Source organism: Phyllobates terribilis, unplaced genomic scaffold, assembly GCF_046119375.1.
Source record: "Phyllobates terribilis strain yellow unplaced genomic scaffold, ASM4611937v1 Scaffold_7__3_contigs__length_470593459, whole genome shotgun sequence".
NCBI lineage: Eukaryota > Metazoa > Chordata > Amphibia > Anura > Dendrobatidae > Phyllobates > Phyllobates terribilis.
This window is the reverse complement of record NW_027362767.1, coordinates 323,858,806-323,885,138: the sequence shown is the minus strand read 5'-3', so window position 1 is coordinate 323,885,138 and position 26,333 is coordinate 323,858,806. Positions and strand designations below refer to the sequence as shown.

The following is a 26,333-nucleotide window of genomic DNA, read 5'->3' as shown; positions in this document are numbered from 1 at the left end:
CACATAGCTTCAGGACTGCTCTAAAAACAACGCATTAAAAAAAAAGCCCTAGTTTTGTAGTAGTTTTTCATGCAGTTTCTTCAGTCAAAGATAGAAGCAGATTAAAAAAAAAGTGTAGGAAATATAAACGGAAGAACTTCTCTTCTACTTCTGATTTTGGCTCAAAGAATTGCATCAAAAACTACATTTTTCCAAGAAGCTCTGCATTCGAAACCACCCATAACCAAACTTCCCCTTTAATGGCAGCACCGGCTGTAAACAATGCTGAAATGCACACAAGTGGACTCTATTAAACACGAATGTGGGGAAATATAGAGAAGTAATGAAGGGACTTTTTACGCCATTAATCAAAACACATTGACACTCTTAAAAAAAAACAACACACACACAAAAAAAAAAAAACAGTAAACTATTATTTAAAGACTCAATTGTAGCAACATAAGAGAAATAAGTAGCATATTACCATGACACATGCGGGTGTAACCACCCAGCCGATGTATAGATGGATGCATAGAGATCACATTTTACAGTTTATTAGTGGAGGACATTATTTTATATTCTGCTTTATAACTTACAGGGCAATTAGAATTAATACATGTCAGCAATAGTTAAATAATTCAATTGTAATTACCAACATGTCCATGCAGATTCCCTGTGTGCTATTAAGTTCCCACAAAGTCCTGAGCTGCCGTCACAGTATATAACATCATACAAATCAATGATTATTTCTCCCCTCCAGCCACAAGCAGGACCCCCAAAGATGATGAGAGCCCCATGCAGCAGTAGGATGGGTGATGGTTACTTACAAGCAGCAGTAGGATGGGTGATGGTTACTTACAAGCAGCTGTAGGATGGGTGATGGTTACTTACAAGCAGCAGTAGGATGGGTGATGGTTACTTACAAGCAGCTGTAGGATGGGTGATGGTTACTTACAAGCAGCAGTAGGATGGGTGATGGTTACTTACAAGCAGCTGTAGGATGGGTGATGGTTACTTACAAGCAGCAGTAGGATGGGTGATGGTTACTTACAAGCAGCAGTAGGATGGGTGATGGTTACTTACAAGCAGCAGTAGGATGGGTGATGGTTACTTACAAGCAGCAGTAGGATGGGTGATGGTTACTTACAAGCAGCTGTAGGATGGGTGATGGTTACTTACAAGCAGCAGTAGGATGGGTGATGGTTACTTACAAGCAGCAGTAGGATGGGTGATGGTTACTTACAAGCAGCAGCAGCCCAGGTCTCCTCTCTTTCCTTCCTGCCTCCCTCAGCTGACGTGCAGCAGCTCCATCCAGAGTTTCCTCTCCAGCCCAATAAAGCCTCCAGCCAAGTCCAGCCACTGTCACCGCCCAGACTGAGAGCAGCAGATTCCTGGGATCTGCTCTATAGTAATGGGGCTGCAGCCCACAGCACTGCCTGCACCACCCAATAAAGTGTGACTACAGTCCTGTCTGCACTCCCTCACATCCACCTCTGTACAATCTACAGATCCTGCACTTTATGGTAATTAACCCATTTTTCACTGCATTGTAAATATTTATTTCTACTTTTTGTTGCTTTCATTTCATTTTGTCGTAAACAAGGTATGTCTTGGTTTTACTGAAGTTCTGGTTGATGATTGGCATGAACAGGGTCATTTTTTCTCTGTATGATAATTGATCATAGGAAATATAGATCTTATTTTCTTAGCCAGAAATGTCAGGTTTACGCAGGGCTTCTTGTGCTACAGCTTTTGTTTCCTTCATATTGCTTTAAAAGTGTCATAGCAGATGTCACAAAAGTATGGATCAGATTTACCCATCCAGTCTAAAACTTTTTATACAGTGACTATCCTCAAAATACAGATATTGCCATCTCTAAGGCTAGGGTCACACCAGCAGATTTTCTCTCATCTGAGAGAATTGGGTTATTTGTTGTGCAATTTCTCCTGAGTACGGCAATACCCCATATGTGGTCGAAAACTACTTTTGAGGCAAAGTGCAAAGCTCAGAAGGGAAAAAGCACCATATTGGAGTTCAGATTTTGCTGGAGTGGTTTGAGGGTGCCATGTCACATTAGCAGAGCACCTGCGGTGCCAGAACAGCAGACCACCCTTAAGAGACCCCATTTTACAAACTACACCTCTCAATGAATTCATCTAGGGGTACAGTGATCATATTGACACCACAAGTGTGTCACAGAATTTTATACCATTAGGCAGTGAAGAAAAAATAATTTAATTTTTACCACCAAAATTTTGTTTTAGCCCCAGATTTTACATTTTCACACTTGGAAATGGGTAAAAATGGCACCAAGATTTGTCCCACAATTTCTGCTGAATGTAGAAATACCCCATATGTGGTTGTACAGTACTGCTTAGCCGCACGGCAAGACTCGGGAGGGACGGAGAGATATTTTCCTCCTGGAGCGCAGATTTTCCTAGAATGGTATGCAGACTCCATATACAGAGACCCTAAGTGCTAGAACAGCAGAATCCCCCTCAAGTGACCCCATTTTGAAAACTATACCCCTTTGTGAATTTATCTACAGGTGTAGTGACTATTTTGACTCCATGGGTGTTTTCCAGAAACAAGCAGCAGTGGATGTTGCTGAGTGAAAATTGCAAACTGCCGTTGTAGTGACCAGTACGTTGTGCCCACCTCGTGCTTCTGGAGACATACACCTGTAAATTAGGCAGGCTCTCATCGCTACAGAAATGGCAAACATATGGACGCTAAGGCTATGTGTGTGTAGCGCCCCGAGGGTTCGGCCGCTACAGGGGTATTGCACCTCTGCCAGAGGTGTGGTATTCCACTCCCAGGTAAGGATGGAGTGTGGACCAGGGCTCAGTTAGCTGCATGCAGCACACACACCCCATTTCCGAGGGACAGCTCAACGGTGCTCCCACTAGACATAAGTGCAGGCACGACCGACCATGTCCCTGCTGGAGTGGGGAGGGAGGGGTGGAACACCCAGTGCTGTAGGGGCAGATAGGGGGTGGTTCCTGAGTGTAGGAAGGAGCCCATTGGTTGCTGGTCACCTGGGCTCATGGCTAGAGGGAGGTATAAAAGGTGGGCACCATCTTAGATCTAGGTTCGTTCTGTGGAGAGGAGAAGACAGGGAGCAGCAGCTCAGGCTGAGTGCTGCTCCAGAGGCAGGCCTAGGGAAGAGGCCGGGGCCTGAGAGGAGAAGGAGAAGTGGGCCTGGAGAAGAGGCCGAGGAGGAGGTGAAGGGGAGCTGAGATTCTGGCTCATCTCAGCTCCAAGAGAAAGGAACAGAAACAGAAAGGAACTGCAAAGAAGGAGAGACAGAGAAACAGAAGGGCTCAGGAACAAGAAGGTGGAAGGGACCCTAAGAACCCACGAGAATCCAGGGTGCAGGGTCAGGCAGATTAAGGGTACCGGATCCCAAGTTGGTGGAGGAGAAACAACCCTCAGCCAAAGACCGGTCGTCGTGATCATATATTGGTGCGACACCTCATCAAACCTGCTAGGAAGGCACCATATAGGACAGCGGAGGACGGGGCCCACGTTTAACCGCACAGGTCCGCGGCAGCTGGACAAAAGTGGGTCACTGGTGAGGCAGGCCCGAGAAAGGATTAAAGGGGGTCCTGTGCCATGCTCCTGAACTGCCTGGGAGTTGACCGAGCCCCTCACCTGGTGGACGCAGCACGGCTCGGGCGGTCACTGCTGGCCGAAGTGACCTGGAACAAACGAACTGTGAGTAAAGACCCTGGATTGTAACTGGTTGTCTGTGTGCTCCTTCGCGCCTCCAGCACTATCAGCACCGGGACCCGCACTACCATCACTCCCAACATCCACTACACTGCCCTGGGGCTGCACTCTTCCCGTGGGGAGTCACATCACCTCAGCTGCACCCATCATCAGCCCCAGCGGACTGCCTTGCAGCGGCGGTTCCTAATAACCGCAATCCACGGGTGGCGTAGTCGGACATTATTTGGAGCGCATAGCAGACTACCATTGGACTGACCACCCTGAGCCGCGGGACCGGGCCGCCACTACTACTACCCCCATCGTTCCCCTATCGCCCGGATCCGCGTGCCCCACGGCTCAGGGGGCGAGTCAGCTTTGGCGTAGTCGGCAGGATCGTGACCAACCCACCACCAACGGGTATTGCGTGCCTGAAGAAAATTGCACATGTACCTTAAAAAGAAGTTTCCCGCCGTCCGGAGTAGTTTCCCGCCATCCGGAGCCGATTCCCGCCATCAGACGCCATCTTGGACCGTTTCCCGCCATCTTCATCTGTCTTTCCCGCCCTGGCAGAGCGGACGCCATTATGTGCGCACCAAAAGACAGCAGGAAGCCACCTCCCATCGTGGGCCAGGTCCCAGAATGGCGCCAAAGAAGGAGCCCGCCCCCACCAGCTATGAATGCAGCAGTGGAGATGTCCATCAACATGGGGGGGCTGCCCCTGAAAGTGATTGTCAGCAGAATGCCCCAGGACCACCCCCTCTGGGGGCGGAGAGAGAAGAAAACTGTGGGGCAGGGCGCAGTCTGGATCAGTCTGGCCAGGCCGGAGATGGAGGGAGAAACCAGTTCCGGTACCCTGGCAAAGGGCCTGCTGCAAGCTACACCACCATGCAGCCTCACCGAGCTGTTAGCCCATCTCCCCAAGGAGGACCCCGAATATACACGGGCGGCGTTGGAAGAGCTGGACCGGAGGATGGTCCGGGCGCAGCAGGACGTGATCGCCGGATGGAAGAAGGAAGTGGCCCGGCGGGCTGTGATCCTGCAGCCGAAGGCGCCATCGACGAGCAGCGCACCAGCCACCAAGGGAAGTGAAGGCCGAGCGGAGACCAAGGACGACGCCGCGGAGGAGGCCGCGACAGCAGAGGCAGGTAACGGAGACGCCCCTGCACCGAATTCTAAGGCCGCCGACCTGCCCCTGCACCCCGTCGCGGAGCCCAACGCACCGGGACCCGCCGTCGACACCGTGCCCCCGCCGCCATCAACCGGCCCCCAGGCCGTCGACGCTGCCGGTGAGCCCCGTCCCACGCCGTACCCTCTGACCCCGGGCGTGCTCAGCCAACCGCCATCGCAGGCCCGGCCGCAAGGCCCTGCGCCCCCGGGCGCCGCTGCCCCGACGGAACCCCCTGCACCCACTGTACCGCCCTTGGGAGCAACCAGGAAACAACCAGCACGGGCCTGGTCGTAAGGTCACGTGCCCCCGGGCGCCGCCAACCCACCTGCGCCCCCTGCTGCTGCAGTACCACCACTGGGCGCGGATCTCTTTGCTCAATACACCACTCCGGATGGGCTGCCTTTCATCTGGCCCCCCGAGTTTGTCAACCCCCGCTTCCGGAGGAGCCCGTCCGCGGAGGTCGAAGTACCCTCTGAGCCCCTAATACCTGCTCCGGCGCCTCAGGAAATCCCCCAGCTGCCATTGGAAGATGCCCAGTTTGAATGGGACCCCACAGGGGAGGACCTGATGGGGTTCACGAAAGAAACTCGAGCGGGCGCAGCAGAGCGGCGGGAGGCCTGCCGCCAACAGCTGGAGATGTTTGAGAAGGAGCAGCGAGAGCGGTGGGTGAAGCAAGAGAAGCTGCAGGTCCAGAGCGCGGAGCAGAAAATGAAGGCGCGGCGAGATCCCCGAACTGCCCGCAGACCCCGAGTTACCGGGACTGTGGTGAAGTTCCAGATGGAGCGCGGCTGGGGCTTCATCCGAGACCCCGAGACCATCAGTGACGTGTTTGTGACAAGGAGAGATGTGGAGAGTCACCTACCGGAAGGCCATCGTGGGCGGGATCTATTCCCAGGCGACGTGGTGTCTTACACCCGACACCAAGGCGTGAAGGGGTGGTACGCCCTACACGTCCGCCGAGTAGTAGAGGAGGAGGAACAGCACTACTCGGACGCTGAGTACCAGGAGGGCCCGGACGGGCCTGAAGATCCATATGAGGAGGAAGAAGGAGTGTCACAAAGACACCGTTACCAGTGAACGGTCAAGTGGCATTGCAAATAGTTACCCGTAAGGGTGCAAAGGAACTGTGTGGGACTGTTTCAAATTGCGTGTGGTCCCCGTTGGGACGGATATAGGACTGTGTGAACGTTATGCCCTATCCCCTAAGTAACCTGGCTGAGGACTGAGAGCAGCCATCCCTCTTCCCCTAACAGGCTGAGGACTGTGCAGCCATTCCCCTATCCCCACCGGCCGAGGACTGGGAACGGCCAATCCCATGTATATAGTTGCGCTTCTTAAAGCGCCCCCTACTGGTTTTATACAAGAACCGCAACGTCTACCTCAAAGTTAAAATGGACTGTTGCACCTTTAAAAAGAAAGAACACCTGGTCGCAAGTTGCACCGCCGCCAGGATCCAAGAATGTGCTTTACTTAAAAAAATGTTTTATGTGAAAAGGTTTTATATGCTGCTAAATAGTCATGTGAAAGTTTTCTATAATGTTTTATACAAAAGAGTTCCGGAAGTATTGAAAAAGTTTTCAATAATGTCTAGTGAAAAGAAAAGTGTGTCCCATAAAGGGAGTTGAACCGTAATGTCTGTTTCTAATGTAAAAAGTTATTGAAAAAGTCTTTGCATGTCCTGTAATCAACTGTTTTTGCTCTTTTCCAGCCCGAGGACGTGCTGTGCTTTACCAGGGGGGAATGTAGCGCCCCGAGGGTTCGGCCGCTACAGGGGTATTGCACCTCAGACCGGAGGTGTGATATTCCACTCCCAGGTAAGGATGGAGTGTGGACCAGGGCTCAGTTAGCTGCATGCAGCACACACACCCCATTTCCGAGGGACAGCTCAACGGTGCTCCCACTAGACATAAGTGCAGGCACGACTGACCATGTCCCTGCTGGAGTGGGGAGGGAGGGGTGGAACACCCAGTGCTGTAGGGGCAGATTGGGGGCGGTACCTGAGTTTAGGAAGGAGCCCATTGGTTGCTGGTCACCTGGGCTCATGGCTAGAGGGAGGTATAAAAGGTGGGCACCATCTTAGATCTAGGTTCGTTCTGTGGAGAGGAGAAGACAGGGAGCAGCAGCTCAGGCTGAGTGCTGCTCCAGAGGCAGGCCTAGGGAAGAGGCCAGGGCCTGAGAGGAGAAGGAGAAGTGGGCCTGGAGAAGAGGCCGAGGAGGAGGTGAAGGGGAGCTGAGATTCTGGCTCATCTCAGCTCCAAGAGAAAGGAACAGAAACAGAAAGGAACTGCAAAGAAGGAGAGACAGAGAAACAGAAGGGCTCAGGAACAAGAAGGTGGAAGGGACCCTAAGAACCCACAAGAATCCAGGTTGCAGGGTCAGGCAGATTAAGGGTACCGGATCCCAAGTTGGTGGAGGAGAAACAACCCTCAGCCAAAGACCGGTCGTCGTGATCATATATTGGTGCGACACCTCATCAAACCTGCTAGGAAGGCACCATATAGGACAGCGGAGGACGGGGCCCACGTTTAACCGCACAAGTCCGCGGCAGCTGGACAAAAGTGGGTCACTGGTGAGGCAGGCCAGAGAAAGGATTAAAGGGGGTCCTGTGCCATGCTCCTGAACTGCCTGGGAGTTGACCGAGCCCCTCACCTGGTGGACGCAGCACGGCTCGGGCGGTCACTGCTGGCCGAAGTGACCTGGAACAAACGAACTGTGAGTAAAGACCCTGGACTGTAACTGGTTGTCTGTGTGCTCCTTTGCGCCTCCAGCACTATCAGCACCGGGACCCGCACTACCATCACTCCCAACATCCACTACACTGCCCTGGGGCTGCACTCTTCCCGTGGGGAGTCACATCACCTCAGCTGCACCCATCATCAGCCCCAGCGGACTGCCTTGCAGCGGTGGTTCCTGATAACCGCAATCCACGGGTGGCGTAGTCGGACATTATTTGGAGCGCATAGCAGACTACCATTGGACTGACCACCCTGAGCCGCGGGACCGGGCCGCCACTACTACTACCCCCATCGTTCCCCTATCGCCCGGATCCGCGTGCCCCACGGCTCAGGGGGCGAGTCATGTGCACGGTGCGTATTTGAAGTAGAAATTTCCTGAGTGTTTCTGCATTTCCTTGGCAGAAAAAACGCATGCCAATTTTACACGCGTTTTTAACATGTTTTTTATGCGTTTTTTTAAGCGTTTTTGTACATCAATGAATGCTTTTGGAGCTAAATAAAATTATTTGGTGGGACATTGCTTAAACCTTGGATTACCATCAGGACTGGGGTGAGTATATTGGTTAATTTGAATGATTAAAGAATGTGTCTGTTGCATTTAAAATAAAGTGTTTGCTCTGTGTGTGCTTATTTAAATCTTTACTTTAATTAAGTTGGGTCATGAAAAGGTCTGATTGACACCTTGTAATAACCAAACAAAAGAGCTGGGCGTCAGCTTGTCCCATTCGCCCAATCTTCATTAGCTTTTCTATTCATGCAATTTATGCGGCTGCTGTGAGCTGCTATTTTTAGCCTAGGAAGGTGCCATTGGCAAACATGGTCCCTGGCCATAATTGAACATTTCACAGCTGGTTTGTTAGCAGCTACATCCCCCGATTAGCACTCAGCTGCACTTTGGACGCAGCGTATTTTTGTTGCGTCCAAAACGCGGTGTTCTAATGCCGCACTTTTTTTGTCAGTACATGTGAATCCACCGCATATAATGACACTTCAATCGGTCAAAATCTGCAGCTGAGACTAGCGTGTCCGCTACAGAAATTGACATGCTGCGGGTGAGTTTGGGTACGTGGCCATAGTCAGGAGCCGCTGCAGGTATGACGCTGTGTGTTTATACAGCGTCAAACCCGCCGCGTCCAGATGTTACAGCATAGTGGATGGGATCTCTAGAAATCCCATGTCCATTATGCGTGCATCAGAGGCTGTGAATCACCCGCAGATACTGAAATGCAGTGCGTTTTTCAGGACCGCAGCATGTCAAATTCTCTTGCGGAGTCGCTAGTCTCTGCAACGGAAATTTGACCACTAGAATGTATTGAATACGGTAAATATGAATGGTTCAGTGAACACATGTGGATTTACCTGCGTTCAATAGAATGTAACGTTTTGGACGCAGCAAAAAATATGCGTCCAAACGGGTGGATTAAGAGTAGCAAGGGCCCCGGGCAGTTTAGAAGGCGCGGCCCCCCCCCCCACCTGATTTATCACGTGACATGTCACATGATCCCCTGTGAGAGATCATGTGATAGTTCACGGGAAATTAATTTGGCACAATATTAATTGTGCTGCCTCATCTGAGAGCAGCACAACATTGGGGCAGATACCCTGATTCCAGCGATGTGTCACTTTTTCAGCTGCTTGTTGTCATTTTGAGAAAATCACCGTTTTATCTGCTGCAGATCTAGCAGCTCTCTGAATGCTGCGCTCTGTATAGCCCCGCCCACACCACTGATTGGCAGCTTTCTGCCCATGCTCAGTGTACACAGAAATCTACTGATCAGTGATGGGGGTGGGGTCCTACAGAACTTACTAGTCATCTAGTGATAATTACCTTCTGACAAATCAATGATTTTATCAAAACAATACTAAGCAGCCCAGTAAGTGACACATTACTGGAATCAGTGCTTCTAACCCTACATTATGCTGCTCTCAGATTAGGTGGCAAAAACCTGATGACAGATTCCCTTTAAAGGAGCTGTAAACACAAAAAAAGTTTGTATTAAAAAAATACAAGCCATTTGTGAAATTAACTTTTTTTCATTGTTAATTCATATTAGACTGTATCTTCAACACTTTTGTCAGCAGGTCTTATTACAGACTCTGAATAGGGCAGCTCTCTCCCTCCCCCTCAGCAGAAAGTCACAGCATGGTTAAAAAACGGGATCTTTTATGATTTTCTCATAATAAATAAAAAAGGACATGCAAGTCCTCCAAACTATTTTCCGTTTCTCTATAGGGGAGGTCCTAAATCTTTCTTGTTCTTTAGTTGATCACATGTCAAAAAGGTAAAGCATTTACTATGAACTCGCCTAAAAAAATATACACTTGGAGAGTAATATCATCATCTGCATGTAAATATTCCTTGACTCTAAGGGCTCGCTCACACTGTCGTATAACACGGCCGAATGCTATGTGATGTTTTATCGGATAGGACTCGGCCCTATGTTATACTATGGGACAGTGCAGATCTGCTATTATTGGCATGAGAAAATAATCTCATTCGATATTCGGACCATGTGCACCCATACAAGTCTATGGGTGCACGTAAAACATTGGACTGCACTCGGATGTCATCCAAGTGCAGTCCGATGAACACTCACAGAGACTATGGAGAAATTACATTCTCCATCTTCTCCATATCTGTGCTGCGAGAGAATCGGATCACACTCAGTTGAAGCTCTGACAGAGTTTGAGCCGAGTGTCATTAGCATAATTGGCCCTATTCTCTTGCATGAGAGAATATATGGCTTAGTGAGTGGACCCTAAAACTGAATAGTAGTGACGGACAGGCACCTCACAAGCGGGATCCATGTAGCTCTCAGATGTCATGTAGGTAGGGCTTCATTCCATGGGGTAGGGCTTAATTTCAAGGTATATAAAAAAATGGACTTCAAATAAAAATTAAATGAACACAAAAATCACTAATTGAATTCTTTTTTTCGTATTTATGTTTGCAGCCCCTTTAAAAACCCTTTGAGGACCAAGGCACATATATGTCCCATAGTTTTAAACTGGAAAAAAATTTGATTGAATAAAATTTAAGGTCCTCGAAGGTTTAAGTAGGTCATAAATTCATATGAATACTTGCTCATACAGTTGCACATGCCAAAAGATGAAGAAGAACAGAATCAAAAATATGACATTAAGTGGAGCACTTACAGGTATTCAAGGTGAAAGAGACCAGCAAAGGCATCGTCTCGAATGACAGTAAATGAGTTAGAATTCAGCAAGCTGAAAATGAAGACAGCAGGTTAGAAGCGAACCAGACTTTATGGTGCTCAGAATTAGTCAAGGAGAATTTATTGACTGCTGTTGCAAAGCACTGTGACTCCAACTGTGTGTAGATGGTGCCGTGCGGCCTCCCGCTGTGTATAGATGCCACACGGCGCTCCCCCCAGAGACAGCAGGAGGCCACACAGCGCCATCTATACTCAGCGGGGGGCCGCACGTAGCCATCTATACACAGCAGGAGGCCGCATGGCGACATCTATACTCAGCGGGGGGCCGCACGTAGCCATCTATACACAGCGGGAGGCGCACGTAGCCATCTATACACAGCGGGGGGCCGCACGGCACCGTCTATACACAGCGGGGGGCCGCACGTAGCCATCTATACACAGCGGGGGGGCGCACGTAGCCATCTATACACAGCGGGGGGCCGCACGGCGCCCCCCACCCAGAGACATCAGGAGGCCGCACGGCGCCAACTATACACAGCAGGAGGCCGCATGCAGTCATGCACACACACAAACATATACAGACACGCATAAACACATTTGAAACACAAAAATACATACAAACAGACATCACACAATGACATCTGCCCACACACACACACACACAGACAGACATCACACACACACACATCTGTGTGTGTGTGTGTGTATGTATAGTGTGCGTGTGTGTGTGTGTGTGTGTATAATTTGTGTGTGTATTTTTTTTTTTTAAGTTAAAAACAAGTAAAATGCATGTGGCATCAATATCAAGACTCCAGATATAAGGGCCTATTCACACTGAATTTTGCAATGCATTCATCTCCTCTTTCCAGGCTTCTATCTAAATCCCTGAAAAATGGCATTCAGATGGGCCTTGACATAGCCATTGATTTGAACAAAGGCAAACCGAGGCTAAAGCCTGAATCTTTAGGCTCCATTTGCTCTGCTTTCAGATGTCTAATTTCAGACAGCACAATCCTGAATTTCAGGGATTCAGTTGTAAGCCTTGTGTAAAGACCTGAATGCAGCGCTGGATGTAGTGTGAATAGGTCCTTACATCCTACACCACCTCAGGGTATTGTTGTTATGGAATATTGCCCCTGGGTGGCCGCAGTTATGACCACCACCAGGGCTCGCGGTCACCCACCCTAGCTTTGGTATTCTGGGGAGCTGGTATAATGAATATCTGAGAAGAGCCCTAGAGAAGCAAGAACATTGGACAACCAAGAGGTGGTGGCCTCAAGTCAGGTGTAGTGTTCAACAGGGCAAGACTTTCTAACCTACACACACAGACACACACCTGCCCCCACACACACACACACACCTGCCCACACACACACACACACACACCTGCCCACACACACCTGCCCACACACACCTGCCCACACACACACACACACAATCTGCCCGCACACACCTCTGCCCACACACACAGACACCTGCCCACACACACACAGACACCTGCCCACACACACCTACACACCTGCCCACACACACCTACACACCTGCCCACACACACACCTGTCCACACAGACATCTGCCCACACAGACACACACTTGCCCACACAGACATCTGCCCACACAGACACACTCACTATCCCCCGGCTCCATTCCTCCTGCCTGCTCTCTCTCCTCTCCGGTGGTAAGTAGCAGTACAGGCCGGGCGCGCACTGCGTGACGTCACAGCTAGGAGACACGGCCGCGCACAGAGCCGTGTCTCCTAGCAGTGACGCGGCCGGGCCAGCACAGGGAAGTTGACTGCTGCAGTGCTGGCCCGGCCGATGAAGTAGCGGCGGCCGCTGCTGGGGGAGCGGTCCGGGGCCCCCCCTCCCGCCACTGCTACCGGTATGTGCCGCGGCAGCCCGCACATATAATGAGGGCAATCCGGCATTAGACATCCCGCCCGGAGCCGCGGGCCCCCTTGAGGCTCGGGGCCCCGGGCGGTCGCCCAGATTGCCCTCATTATAATCCGCCTATGCATCCAAAGCACTGTTACGTCCAGATCGTGGGCACAGAGCTTAAAATGAAAAAAAAATTGGCGTGGGCTCCCTCGTCATTTTTATAACCAGCAGAGGGAAAGCTGACCACTGGGGGCTATTAGTAGCCGGGGAAGGGGCCATTAGCCAACAATGTTCCCTGGCTATTAATATCAACACACAGCTGTTTGTTTAGCCTTTACTGGCTAGATTACAGGGGGGATCCCAGAAAAAAATTGACGTGGGGTCCCCCTATAAAATCTAACCAGAAAAGGCTAAACAGACAGCTGTGGGCTGATATTAATAGCCAGGTGTATCATCGGCATCTCTGCCTCTTGCGGGGCAGAGACGCCATTCCCCTCACCGCCACGTCCCTGGTCCAGCGTCTTCCGGCTCCCTTCCTGCAGCTACTGTGGCATGCACTGCGCGCAGCTTCCCGGGCGCTGGTGCGTGCTCCCTCCCTCTTAAAGGGGCCGCGTGCACCGTCCTAAAAAGTCCCCGGCCAATGGCCGGAGGGCTTCCCCTATTTAAAGCACCTCCTCTAATATGGAGGTGCCTGTGCAAGGTTGTTGTTCTGTGTGCTAACACTTGCTTCAGCCCTCAGGTCCCGCTGCCTGTCAGTCCTGCCCACCAGTCTGCCTGCCAGTTACCTGCCGTGCCCGCCAGCCTGCTTACCTGGAAGCACCTACCTGTTACCTGTCGTGCCCGCCAGCTTGCCTACCCGGAGCATCCGTCTGGCTATCCGCTGAACCAGCCTGCTTATCTATCCGGGTCAACCGTCAGCCTTCCAGCCGTGCTCTTCCGCTGTACCTGTCAGTTCCTGCCATCTGACCCGTGGGAGTCACCTGCTCTCACACAAGGTCGGTCCCAGAGTGGCACCTGGTCCCCCTGCTCGGTCCCTCCCTGGTTCACGGAGTCAACTGAGCCGCAGTGTGACCTTGGTCAGGCAGAGTAGGCACTTAGTCACGTCCCTCTGGTCCCTCCTTGAACCGAAGCTCAGAGGTTCCACCACCCGGACCTGTAACACCAGGGAAGGGGCCATGGATACTAGCCCCCTCCGTGGCTATTAATATCACCCCTCAGCAGTCCCAGACATGGCGCATCCATAACATGGACCAAATCTGGCACTTAGCCTCCACTCTTCCCACTGCCCTGTAGTGGTGGCGAGTGGGGTAATGGGGTTGGGGTTGACGTCAGCCTTGTGTTGGCAGCTGACGTAAAGCCCAGGTTAGTAATGGAAGTAGTCTATAAGACACCCCCATTACTAACTGCGCAGTTAAATGGTTGCCACCTTTTCAATAAAAACATGGCCATAATAAAGTATTTTAATGAAATACATTTTTTTTTTTTTATTATTGTACAGGTCTGCGAAGCCCTCGATCTCCTGAAAAAAATGTAAAATAACAAACAACCATATTCCTCACCTGTCCGCCGTCAACGACGCAATCCATGAGGGTCTCACGACGATCCGTGTCACTTCTACAGCTGTGACATCAGCAATCATGATCTTACTGCTGTAGAAGACCGCATTGTATACTGACAGGGGTGTAAAATCACTCATGTCAGTATACATGCTGCTGCAGGAAGTCACTGGGGTTCATCAGCTGATCAGCCCAGGTGAGCTCTTACCAACATCACCCTGGGAACTTTCTTCTGAAGGTTCCCACAGTGAGGTCACGTGACCGATCAGCTGATCGCTGAAGTCACTGCAGGTCCTGGCAGCTCAGTACACTGCTGGGAGTGAGCCTGCTCCCCGCAGTATACCGCCGGGAGGAGAGGATCACCGCCGGGGACCAGGAGGACACCGGGGGGCACCGGACAGGTGAGTATAAGGTTTTGTTTTTTTTATTTTTACTTTTTTTTTTTTTTTACACAGCGTGGTAGCCCGCTTGGCTGGGAAGACTACTGCTCCTCCCAGCCACGCTGCTCCCGCTGTTATCAGCAGGAGTGGCGATCAAATGACAGGAGTTCTAGTCCTCCTCCCCAACCCGGGTTCCAACCGCACCGCGTTTCTGCCGCGAATTTGCTGCCATTGACTTTAATTGAAACGCAGCAAATCCACATATACCTGCGGGTTTGCTGCGGTTCAATGCAAGTCAATGGGCGCGAATTTGCGGCGGAAATGCCCGCAAAATGGTCATGCTGTGTGTTTTAACACAATGCAAATCCGGAGTGAAAATTTCCACATCATGTGCATAGCACATCCTGAATAATGCGTGGCAGACCTATTAACAAGCGTTTTCGCGGCGGGAAAACCGTTGCGAAAACGCATCAAAAACGCTTCGTGTGCACATAACCTAAATGTGGTTTAGGCACACTGTGAGGCTCTGAAGGGAGGGGATCAGCTGGATTTATTTTGGGGGGTGAGGAGCCCTTTTGCTTTTCCAGAGCCTTTGTGCTACCAGTGACGTGGAAGCCCCCTTTAATTCCGATAACAGATGATGGACTTGAGAGGGGGCCTTTTTTTTGGATTGTGTTGAAGCTTTTATTGTGAACATTTTACAGAATATTTTGGAACACTTTTACCCTGCTCTCTACTCTGAGCACATACATCGGGGTTTCCATCTAAGGCTGTGTGCCCACGATGCATTTTTTAAGCGTTTCCGCAGCGGCAAAAACGCTGCAGAAACGTTTAAAAAATGCATGGTAGAAGGCCTGCCATGTTCCCCAATGATAATCCGCATGTGCTATGCACATGCTGCGGAAATTTCCGCTGCGGATTATCATTGCGGAAAAAAAAGCAGCACTACCAATTATTTTGTGGAAGTGCTGTGTTTTCGCCGCCATTGACTTGCATTAGAACGCATGTATTCCGCTTCACTAGATAAGGACATGCGAAATGCACGCGTTCTAATGTGCGGCTGGTACCCAGGTGTAGAGGAGAGGAGACTGTCCTCCGGACTCGGGTACCATAGAAAACTGTGAAAAAAAGAATAAAATAAAAAATAAAGATTATATTTACCTTCTGGCGGCCCCCGCTCTCCTTGTCTTCACTTGCCGGCAGCTAGCGATGGACTGAAGGACCTGCGCTGACGTCATAGTCATGTGACGGGTCACGCGACGCTGACGTCGGCAGGTCCTTCACTCTACCGCTGCCGGCAAGGGAGAACGGAGGGAATCAAGACACCGGGGGCCATCAGAGGGTAAGTATATATTTATTTTTTACCATTCTTTCGGTCACAGTATATAAATCCATGCCGTTTGCATGGATTTATATAGTGTGACCAAGTTGTCAAGCACTTTCCAAGTGATGCTAAAATTGCTTGGAAAGCGCTTGTCAACTCGCATGCGGAAATGCAAGTGAAGAACGCTTCACATCCGCATGTCCCTGGCAGGAAACCGCATGTACAATCCGCATGCGTTTTTTTTCTGCCAGGGGAGATGCAGAAAGACTCAGGAAAAAATCCTGAGCATTTCTGCATCGTGGGCACATAGCCTAAATCTCCTAGTGACGTGATACAGATGAAACTCCCGGATGGATCCATTCACTATAATGAGGCAGCAGAGTTACTCTGGACTTCGTCTGGCCTCTGTTCAGCGGTGTCCATTTTTTTTCAGAGGTGCGCAAAACTGTGGCCACAGTATCTCCATCTGCCTTATTATAGGGAATATTCCACTGGGGGTTCCGTCTGAACCACACAGAGAGCGCAGGATAAATGTGAACTAAGCCTCCCCGCGATCTTTGGGAGGCAGAATGAACAAATCAGCTGGTGAAGAATTGGTTTTATTTATTTTTTTATGTTGATCCTCGTGCGGTATAAGCGATTAGACAACTTTATTCTTCGGGTCTGTACGATACCAGATGTGTTGGGTTTATATGTTTGGCTGCTGTCACAATAAAAGACCCTTTTTTTGCAAAAGCTAGTTTATGCATCGCCATATTGGAGAGCTATCATTTTTCTATATTTCGGCCGACAGTCATGTGGAGCTTGACGTTTTTATTGGTACCATTTTCGGGCACATGACATTTTTTGATCGCTTTCTATTCCAATTTTTGGGAGGCAGAACGAACAAAAACCAGCAATTCAGGAATTGTTTTTGTTTTGTTTTTTATGTTGTTCCGTGTGGTAAAATTGATAAGGCAGCTTTATTTTTCACATCAGTATGATTTACAGCAATACCACACTTATTTATTTTTTTATGTTTTGGTGCTTTTATGCAATAAAAACTATTTTATAGAAAAAATAATTATTTCTGCATCGCTTTATTCTGAGAGCTATAACTTTTTTATCTTTCCGTTAATGGAGCTGTATGGCAGTTTGTTTTTTGCTGTGGGACAAGATGACATTTTCAGCGGTACCATTTTTATTTACATTTGTCTTTTTGATCGCAGTTTATTCCATTTTTTGCTCGGAAGTATGATGATAAAGCATAATTTTTTTACTTTATTGTTTTACGGTGCTTGCTAAAGGGGTTAACTAGTGGGGCAGTTTTATAGGTTGGATCGTTCCAGACGCGGCAATAACAAATATGTGTAATATATATATATATATACTAGATGGTGGCCCGATTCTAACGCATCGGGTATTCTAGAATATGTATGCGGCCGACCGGGCGCAATTAGCAGAGCAGTGTTTAAATTTAGCGCCAAAATCGCTGATTGGTCGTGGTCGCGGTTGCCGGCCGATCAGCAAAGTGGTGTTTAAATTTGGCGGCAATATCGGTGATCGGTCGAGGGCGGCAGCCGCGACCAATCAGCGAATCGTGTTAGTGAGGACTGGAGAGCGTGTTTTAAATTTGGCGCCAATAATGCTGATTGGTTGCGGCCTGCAAACGCGACCAATCAGCAGAGGGGTGTTTAAATTTGGCGCCAAAATCGCTGATTGGTTGCGGCCGCGACCAATCAGCAGAGCGAGGTTTAAATTTGGCCCCAATAATGCTGATTGGTCGCGGGCGTCGACTGCGACCAATCAGCGTCGTATTAGACGCAAAATTTTGTTTGTTTTTTTTTTTCCAGAAAAAATTTATTTATATATTTTTATTTTTACAGTTTTTTTTTTTTTTTCACTTTTTTACTTTGTCCCACTATGGAACTTTCACTTTATGCAGACTGATCGCTTGTAAAGTATAGGACTGCAGGAGCCTTCTTATGCTGTACAAACTGTCAGCGCTGCACTGACAAGTAAACTTGCTAGATCATGCATTGATAGCTTTGGTGACCCGAATGTCGTCATGATCACCATAGCAATAATCGGGCTCCCGCAGGGCGCTGATCCAAAGGTAGAGGGGGCTTCCTTCCTCTGCCTGCTCGCTAAAAGCTGCAATCAATTTCGATCGTAGCGTTTAGGAGGTTAAAGAGCCAGGAGCAGTGTCAGAATCAGCTGAGACCTGGCAGCGATCGTGCGCGCACAGCTCATGTGTGCGGGCGATCGCTATGACGTATCCATACTTCCAAGGTCAGTAAGTACCGGACGACCTGGATGTATGGATACTTCAAAGGTCATGAAGGGGTAAACTTCTTATCCAAAAACAAAGAATATATATATAATTAAACTAGACAGTGGAAATCAGTGATAGTAAATGCAGCTGCAGATGTAGTTGTTAAAATGGTACAGATAAATTGACAATAACTTGTCATTCTTCAGATTTCATATCCACAGCTCCTGCCAGTTTGTGCTGAAGACGTTTGTCATGGGTTTACCGCAACAGAGAGGAGCCAGAAGACTGCAGCGTCTGATTCCTCCCACTCTTGCACTCATTAGAAGCCTTTCACCTTCATATTAAACGATGCAGCTTTCTTTTAGCAGTGAAGGGGTTAATCTGCTGCTGAGAGGTTTTGGAAGCTCCACAGGGTGATTTTTCAGCTGTTCACTGTTAGCCACTCCCCTCTCCTATATATTCTGATCTCTGGTTAGCAGTCATTGCCAGAGCTAGCTTCATTGCTGCATGGTTAGGAGTTCGGTGGTTTGTTGTTGTTTGAGAAAGCATTTGGTGGATTTAGCTAAGACTGCTGTATGATTTTATTGTGTGTAAATCCCCTTCTTCTCCTACTTTGGTTTTTCCCCATTTTCCACTCCCCGGTGTTATCCTCTGTTGTTTGTGTGCATATATTTGTATGATTGGTATTTTCCTTTACCCTGTTTGTATTACCTTGTTAGTCTAGTTTGTGTACTACCATACACTACTACTCTCCTCTTCCCTGGGTGGGGGCAGGGAACAGATTGAGGGCATTTTCAGGAGCTCAGACAAGGTACGTAGCCCTAACGTCTTCACTTTTAGAAGTAACAAGGACAGCTAGGGCTCCCCTAGCGTTAGGGACATGGAAGGAGCCCCTGGTTCCAGGATACCCAACAACAGAAACGTAACAACGTTCTCCACAACGTGTGCATGAGAGTTCCAGAAAATCTGATGTACAACTGTGGTGCCCATGTCTATAGCGCCACAAAATGCCTGCATGTGTGGTACAATTCATATGTATTGCCAGCAATGGTGAGGATAAGTTCTCTTCTGTTTTCATTACATACACATATTGTTACCCGATCCCTTACTGGAGGATTGTGCACTTTTGTCCAAACCAGGAAGTTTTGCACAATCCCCCAGAAAAGGGAGGAGGGGATTCAGTTGTAGTTTTGAGGAGGAAAGATGTAGCATCATGGAGGGTCCTGGTGCAAGGGAGAGAAGCGTGCTCTCTTCAAGGACAAGCTGCAGAAGGCCGGGTCTCAGTCCCGCGAGCACAGAGACTTCCAGCGTCCGTGCTAAACTGAAAGACTGCTCAATCTTTATGCTCAGTCTTTATGACTGGCAGAAAAGTGCTTTTTCCTAGGGGCTCAGCGGCACACAGAGTCAGGAACACTACTACAGGAGAAAGTAGGAGGTGTTTTCCACAGGATTCAAGCTGCCTGCTCGCTAGAAGGGATCATGGATCCAGTAACTGTTCACCTTGGACCCCTGAGGATCCAAGGAATAGTTTACCAAAGGTATAATGAGCAGCCCGAAGGCTACACAACCTCACAGCAGAGAAACTGAACCCTCACCATGCATGTCTGTCCAAAACCTTATATGTGAATTGTACAGAAGCTTCTGGAACTGTTTACAGAACTCCAGTAAAAAGGTACAAATTGGTTATTACCTTGTCTCAAGCTGATTATTTCCTGCTGTGCCGTTCCTGCTTCAAATCCCCTGGGAGCCAGCCCTGGTTGGGAAGAGTTAATCATCTGGCACTGCTCATCACCACCAAACTCCCAGGGATCTTCATCAGTGCCCGGCCATACCAGGCCAAACATCCCAGCAGGCGTGACAAACCTTTTTATTATTAACCCCCACAATTGATAAAGACTGGCGCGCGTCCCCGGTCAGACCATACAAGCACTCGGACCGCCGTGCACCAGTACCGTGACCGCAGCGGCCCGGCCGGGGCGGCACACGACACTGGTACAATGCAGTAGATTTTAATTGCTGAAAATCTGCTGTGTTTGCACCCCAATGGGACCGCTGAAGATAAGAGCGCTACGCTCGTCTGGTCTTCAGCACTCCTCTAAGAATGAATGGAATATAAAACCTCCACTCCATTCACAAAGAGCCTTGGTTCTTGGGATCAGTGGGGACCCTAGTAGTTGGACCCCCAGCTATCTGCAAGACATATATACCATTTTTTTAAAGAAATTGCATTGTATTGCACAATTGCAATGTAAATTTTGAACATGTCACACACCACCAGCGCACAAAACATATGCTACAAAACAAACCAGACACATGCTGAACAGATACAACACAAATACACTAATACATTAACACATGATACACACAAGCTGTTCAAAGTGCAAAATTCACTCATACATTGCATGTATTTAGGGCTGCAATTGAATTTCCTTAACATTTTTACACTGTTCTTGCTTTTACAGAATTTTTGTTTCATGACACATTCAACTTTGATGTGGTCTGATGTCATCAGTCAGCTAAAAAGCATCCAGTAAAAGAAAGTTAAAAAAATCTAAAAACTCTCCCGTAGGGCTCATGCAGACGTCCGTGTAAATCGGTCCTAGTAAGGACCACTAATGTAAGGGCTGACCGCAGGTCTCCTAACCCCAGCGTGACAGCCTCATAGAAATAGACAAAACTGTCATGCTCTGTTTGGAAGACCAGCGGCAAGTCCGTGCATTGTATTCCGATCTCGGACCGACTTCAATGGATGTATGAATGAGCCCTCAAAGGAAGTCTGTCCTTGCCAAAATGTCTTTTGGGGCTCGCTCACACTGGTGTATAAATCGGACGAGTGCCATGCAAGAAAACATCACATTACACTTTGACCAATGTTATACAATGATTCAGTGCTCATCTGCAAGTTTTTTCTCAGTACTATACACACAAGCTCAAGCTGTATCGGCTCAGCTTTTAAGGAAGATACATAAAACTATGACTAAAAATTAATTTTTATTTCAAGTCTTAAAACTAACAATAATAACGAAAATTAAAAAGCAGAGACCTTCGGGTTCCATCCATCGAATATTACATGAAATATAAACAAAGAACACAACTCGGTCACAGACCTGAGTGAGGTTCCCAAAGTAACACAAGTATATTACAGAGCCCCATAATTTACTTCATCAATTAAAAAAGGTGTGCCAGCAAAGAGATCTCCAAAACAGAAAAAAGAATAGCTCTTGCTACTATGCCCAAATTATGGACTATTTCACAATGCTGGATCTAATTGTCCCCCAAATGAATATGTAAAGTGCAAAGTGCATATATGACCGAAATCTCTGTTTTATATAGGGACAATAAGGTACACTATGGTAAGAAATGAGTTAATGAGGGCTATGCATATATACTTACATGAGAAGGACTAGTATGACTGGTATGGAACCAGTTCTTTGTTTATATTTCATGTAATATTCGATGGATGGAACCCGAAGGTCTCTGCTTTTTAATTTTCGTTATTATTGTTGGTTTTAAGGCTTGAAATAAAAATTAATTTTTAGTCATAGTTTTATGTATCTTCCTTAAAAGCTGAGCCGATACAGCTTGAGCTTGTGTGTATAGTATTGTGAACTTGGGAAGCATTTATATTGACCTTTGCGATTTGTACTAAGTTTTTTCTCAGCTCGGATTGGACTGAAAAAAATTGTAGCATGCTACGATTGTCTGTGAGAATATTATCGTACTCGCCAATGTAAGTCAATGGGTGCGAGAAAAAAAATCGCTCAGCACTCGGACCATGTGTGTGCCGTCCGATTTTTATGCACACATCTCAAAGGATACCTGACATTTCATCAGCAAAGAATAGTAAATTTACAGCCTGGACTGTCAGAATAGAATAGATAGAAATATGTCAGTGATATATATAATCATTGCTCTGCATGTGTACTTTTCTGTACTTGTATTTAGCTAATAATTAAATAAATAAATGAAAAAAATGGTGTGGGGTCACCCTTACTTTTAATAACCTGCAGAGGGAAAGCAGACAGCTGTGAGCTAGTGTTATTATTCTGAGAAGAGGACAATATCCATGGAGCTTCCCAGCCTATTAATATAAGCCCCCAGCTAACTGCTTAGCCTTTGCTGGTTACTAAAAATAAAGGGGACCCCATGTCATTTTTTGGGGGGTCCCCCCTTTTTAATAACCTGTAAAGACTAAGCAGACAGCTTAGAGTTGGAAGGGACCTCCAAGGTCATCGTGTCCAACCCCCTGCTCAATGCAGGATTCACTAACAGATGTCTGCTTTCTCTCAGCTGGTTATTAAAAAAAAGGGGGATCCCACGCCATTTTTATTAAACTTAATAAGTTAAATAAGGCTAAACACACAACATGAAAGGCACTAAAGGGTGTTAGTTTATTATATTTAGGGGGTTTGTGACATTAAATATCTACAGGACATCTATCTTATTTATTCTATTCTAACTGTATATCTGTATATAAGATTGCTTTATTAGCTTCTTCTCTGGTGCCCTTGGAGGACAGTTGGCATTACTGCTCTGATGTCTACATTGCTATCTACCTTGTTGTCTTTAGTTTGTAGTGGGGCCTGACCAGTGCTCACCCCTACCCCTCCCTATCTAGGGCCAAGCTCTATGGACATCCAGGGCTCAGGGTCCTGCTCGGCGATAGGTGTGGAACCTATATAGGGATGGTAGGGTAGGCAGAGTGATATTAGATCTGCCTAGGGGTCTCCACTCCCCCTTTCCCTAGTGTTTGGGCTTCCCCCCCCCTCTTCCCTTCATGTTGCACTTAGTCGTTCCCACACCTTGCGTGACAACAGCCTGCAATAACCACGTTGCCACCTCAACACCACCAGAACTGCCACCCCACCAATCTACTGTCTCCCTCCCCATCATCCTGTAGAATGTAAGCCCGCAAAGGCAGGTTCCTCTTCCATCTGTTACAGTTTTTACTGTAAGTGATATCTGTATTTTGTATGTAACTCTTTTCTCATGTACAGCATGATGGAATCAATGGCGCTATATAAATAAATAATAATACAGTGATATAGCAGACTTCACCCCTATAAAAATCATACTAGCAATGTACCTGAAAATGGTACAGTACTTGTGAAAACAACTTTTAATCCATATGTAGACGAGGGACTTCGATGTACTCATGGAGTGGCCATGAGCTGGGTGGCTAACTTGTGTTGGATAGAGTGAACGTTGCCTCGCGTGTGTGTGCGCATGTGCATGGACACTGAATGTGCAGACCATGTGCGACCACAGTGACACATGACCGTATTAATACAGTAAAGTTTAGTCAAAGCAAAATATCAGGAAATATTAAAAACAAAGCAGCTTAATTAAAAACATGACATATCAAAAAGAGGCAAAAACTACAGCATCAAAATGTGATAAAAACACATCTATAAAAATACACTCAGTGCAATAAAAAAAAAAACGCAAGTAACCTAATTTATGTAATAGGTGCAGAAATGCTGCAGAAAATCTGCAAAATTAGAAGCTCTGCTGCATGGCGGTGGATACCGCATAGTTCTGCCTCGAGCTGTCCAAGCATTTATCCAGCAGACTGATGAAGGTCAAGTTGTAGACCAAAAAGTCACTTTATTGTCTGGATTATACCACGAATAAAAATGTAATCTCTATTTGATCACATTCGAGTGCAAAGTTTTCTTATATCTGTTGATGGGATTGGATCCTACTTGTGCACCACTCACCAGAAGTGCCGTGTCTTCTTCTAATTAATGGCTTCTGACTAGACCCCAGACCAGCAGAGGCCACAGATTCCTCTCTAGTGAGATTATTAGGTCATCACTAGTACTCAAAGGAAATATGGGCATGGATTTTCCTCCTGAGAAGCTAGCGCGTACATTTCAAAACACTTCTGACAACAGTATCGAGATAGAGCATCAGCCAATCTGTTATTAATTCTTGGCACATGATTTGCTTGGAACCAAATATTCTTTTCCAAACAACGTAACACCAGGTGCCTAAGCAAGCTCAGCGTCTGCAGTGAGGAAGAGGTTAAATTATTTATACAATGCATGACACCCAAATATCAGTCCAAATATAGCCCCTCCGATTACTGAAATGATCACCCCATATCTTAACTGCAACAACAACGGAAGCACTAGTTATTTTTCAGTATGGCACCAAAACCTGCTGACCTGTCTGAATCTGTGAGAAGGGAAATTTCAAAATCACTAACCACTGCTGACTGCCAGCTTGTCCTGCCTATGTAATGGCAAAGAAATTCCCTCCAAACTTGTAAAGCTGCCTTCAAAGGATAAGTTAGTCTAATTCTATGTTTGGCAATTTTTACACTGCATGGTTCCAATGACAGATGCAAGGAAAAACCTGCGCCATCGATATCACCAGGCCTGCAAAAAACAAAAAGCCTAGAAGTGATTGCATTTTAATAGAAGTTACCTGGAAAAAAGAAAGCTTCCCCAATTTGTAAGAAGCATTTCAGCTTGTCCGCTGGCAGAAGTAAGAACATTTGTATTCAACCAAGTTCGATTCACAAAAAAGGACAATGTTGAGAAAAGGCCTCTGTATTGTCTGACATAGGGGTACTCCACAGTGATTCATGAAATACTAAGAAGCATGTAACAAATCATTATAATAATAGATGATAGAAATTACACCTGTCTCATACTTGACTACCCATTCCCAAAATAATAGCAAAAAAATCCCAAATAGTGGTATGAGATGAAGCAACCCATCAGCAGGAATGCATCAAAATAGTACCATCCATGTGAGTTCTCCCTCAATGTAAGTCTTCAAACAGAGGCTGGACAGACATCTGTCTCAGATGGCTTAGTGAATCCTGCATTGAGCAGAGGGTTGGACACCATGACCCTGGAGGTCCCCTTCAACTCTAACATTCTGTGAATCTATCCATACAAAAACCCAATAAGTATCCAAAATCTCAATGCAGTGGCAGAAGAAGGACAGATTCAATATCCGACTTTGTCATCAGAGCCAGGGTTACCAACTTGACTTTTTCTGGACAGCTTATCAAAAAATCACAGATGGACAGTATTTTTTACTGGAATTTCTGGATGGTGGGCTACCAATATCAGTGCCCCCTGAACAAGAAGACCACCCTGTCAAAGGAAGTGTCAGGCTGTGTTCACACGATGCGTATTTCATGCGTTTCCGCGGCGTTTTTGCAGTTGCGTAAACGCCGCGGAAACGCATGAAAAACGCATGGTAGAAGGGCAGCAATGTTCCCCAATGGAAATCCGCATGTGCTGTGCCCATGATGCGGATTTTTCCGCAGCGTTAACGCTGCGGTCAAAAATCCGCAGCATGTCAATTAATTTTGCGGAAACGCGGCGATTTCGCCGCCATTGACTTGCATTAGAACGCGCCAATTCCGCAAGACAGCATTTGTACTTGCGTAATTGGTGCGTTCTAATGTGCGGATGGTACCCGGGTGTGGAGGAGAGGAGAGTCTCATCCACACCCAGGTACCATTAAAAAAGCTGTAAAAAGAAGAATAAAATAAAAAATAAATGTATTCTTACCTTCTGTCGGCCCGCGCAGCGCTCCCGCTTGGTTCCCGGCACTTGCAGTGAGTTGTAGGACCTGCGGTGACGTCAGAGTCATGTGACGGGTCACGTGACGCTGACGTCGGCAGGTCTTTCAATTCAAAGTTGCCGGCAGCCGGGAGAACAGAGTGAGCAGGACAGCGCGGGCCATCAGAGGTAAGTATATACACTCTCTCGGTTCACACTGTATAAATCCATGCTGTTTGCATGGATTTATATAGTGTGACCTAGTTATCAAGCACTTTCCAGGTGATGCTAAAATCGCCTGGAAAGCGCTTGTCAATCTGCATGCGGAAACGCATGTGAATCTGCATGTGGATCCGCATGTATTCTGCAGGAAAAACGCATGCACAATCTGCATGCGTTTTTTCTGCCAGGGAGATGCAGAAATGATGCAGAAATTTTCTGCTTCATTTCTGCATAGTGTGCACATACCCTAAGATAAGGATACATCCACCTTAGAAATGTGATCATTACTGACCCATGGGGAGGGAAAGGTGATACATTAGCCTATATTTTACTATATCCTCTTTAGTGTAATAGTGAGGAAGGATGTAACCTTCCTTTGGCACTGAAGTAGTTAAAGAAAGTGTTCCTGTAGTTAGACCTCTCT

The 26,333-nt window shown here is 47.5% G+C and overlaps 2 protein-coding genes across 6 annotated transcripts in view; one reads left to right on the top strand and one right to left on the bottom strand.

Annotated features, from left to right (window-relative positions):
- KIAA1210 (KIAA1210 ortholog) overlaps positions 1-1,432 on the bottom strand; it is a 131,876-nt gene extending 130,444 nt beyond the window's left edge. Inside the window, exon 1 of one of the 4 annotated variants that reach the window (XM_073641174.1) lies at positions 1,223-1,432. The gene's annotated coding sequence lies outside the window, so the exon portion shown is untranslated. Of the gene's footprint in view, positions 1-631; positions 686-806; positions 853-1,222 lie in introns of those variants that run through there. The other 3 variants (XM_073641175.1, XM_073641178.1, XM_073641180.1) reach the window with 3 other exon arrangements.
- LOC141154777 (A-kinase anchor protein 17B-like) overlaps positions 1,346-26,333 on the top strand; it is a 91,341-nt gene continuing 66,353 nt past the window's right edge. Inside the window, exon 1 of one of the 2 annotated variants that reach the window (XM_073641183.1) lies at positions 1,346-1,502. The gene's annotated coding sequence lies outside the window, so the exon portion shown is untranslated. Of the gene's footprint in view, positions 1,503-19,607; positions 19,834-26,333 lie in introns of those variants that run through there. The other variant, XM_073641184.1, reaches the window with a different exon arrangement.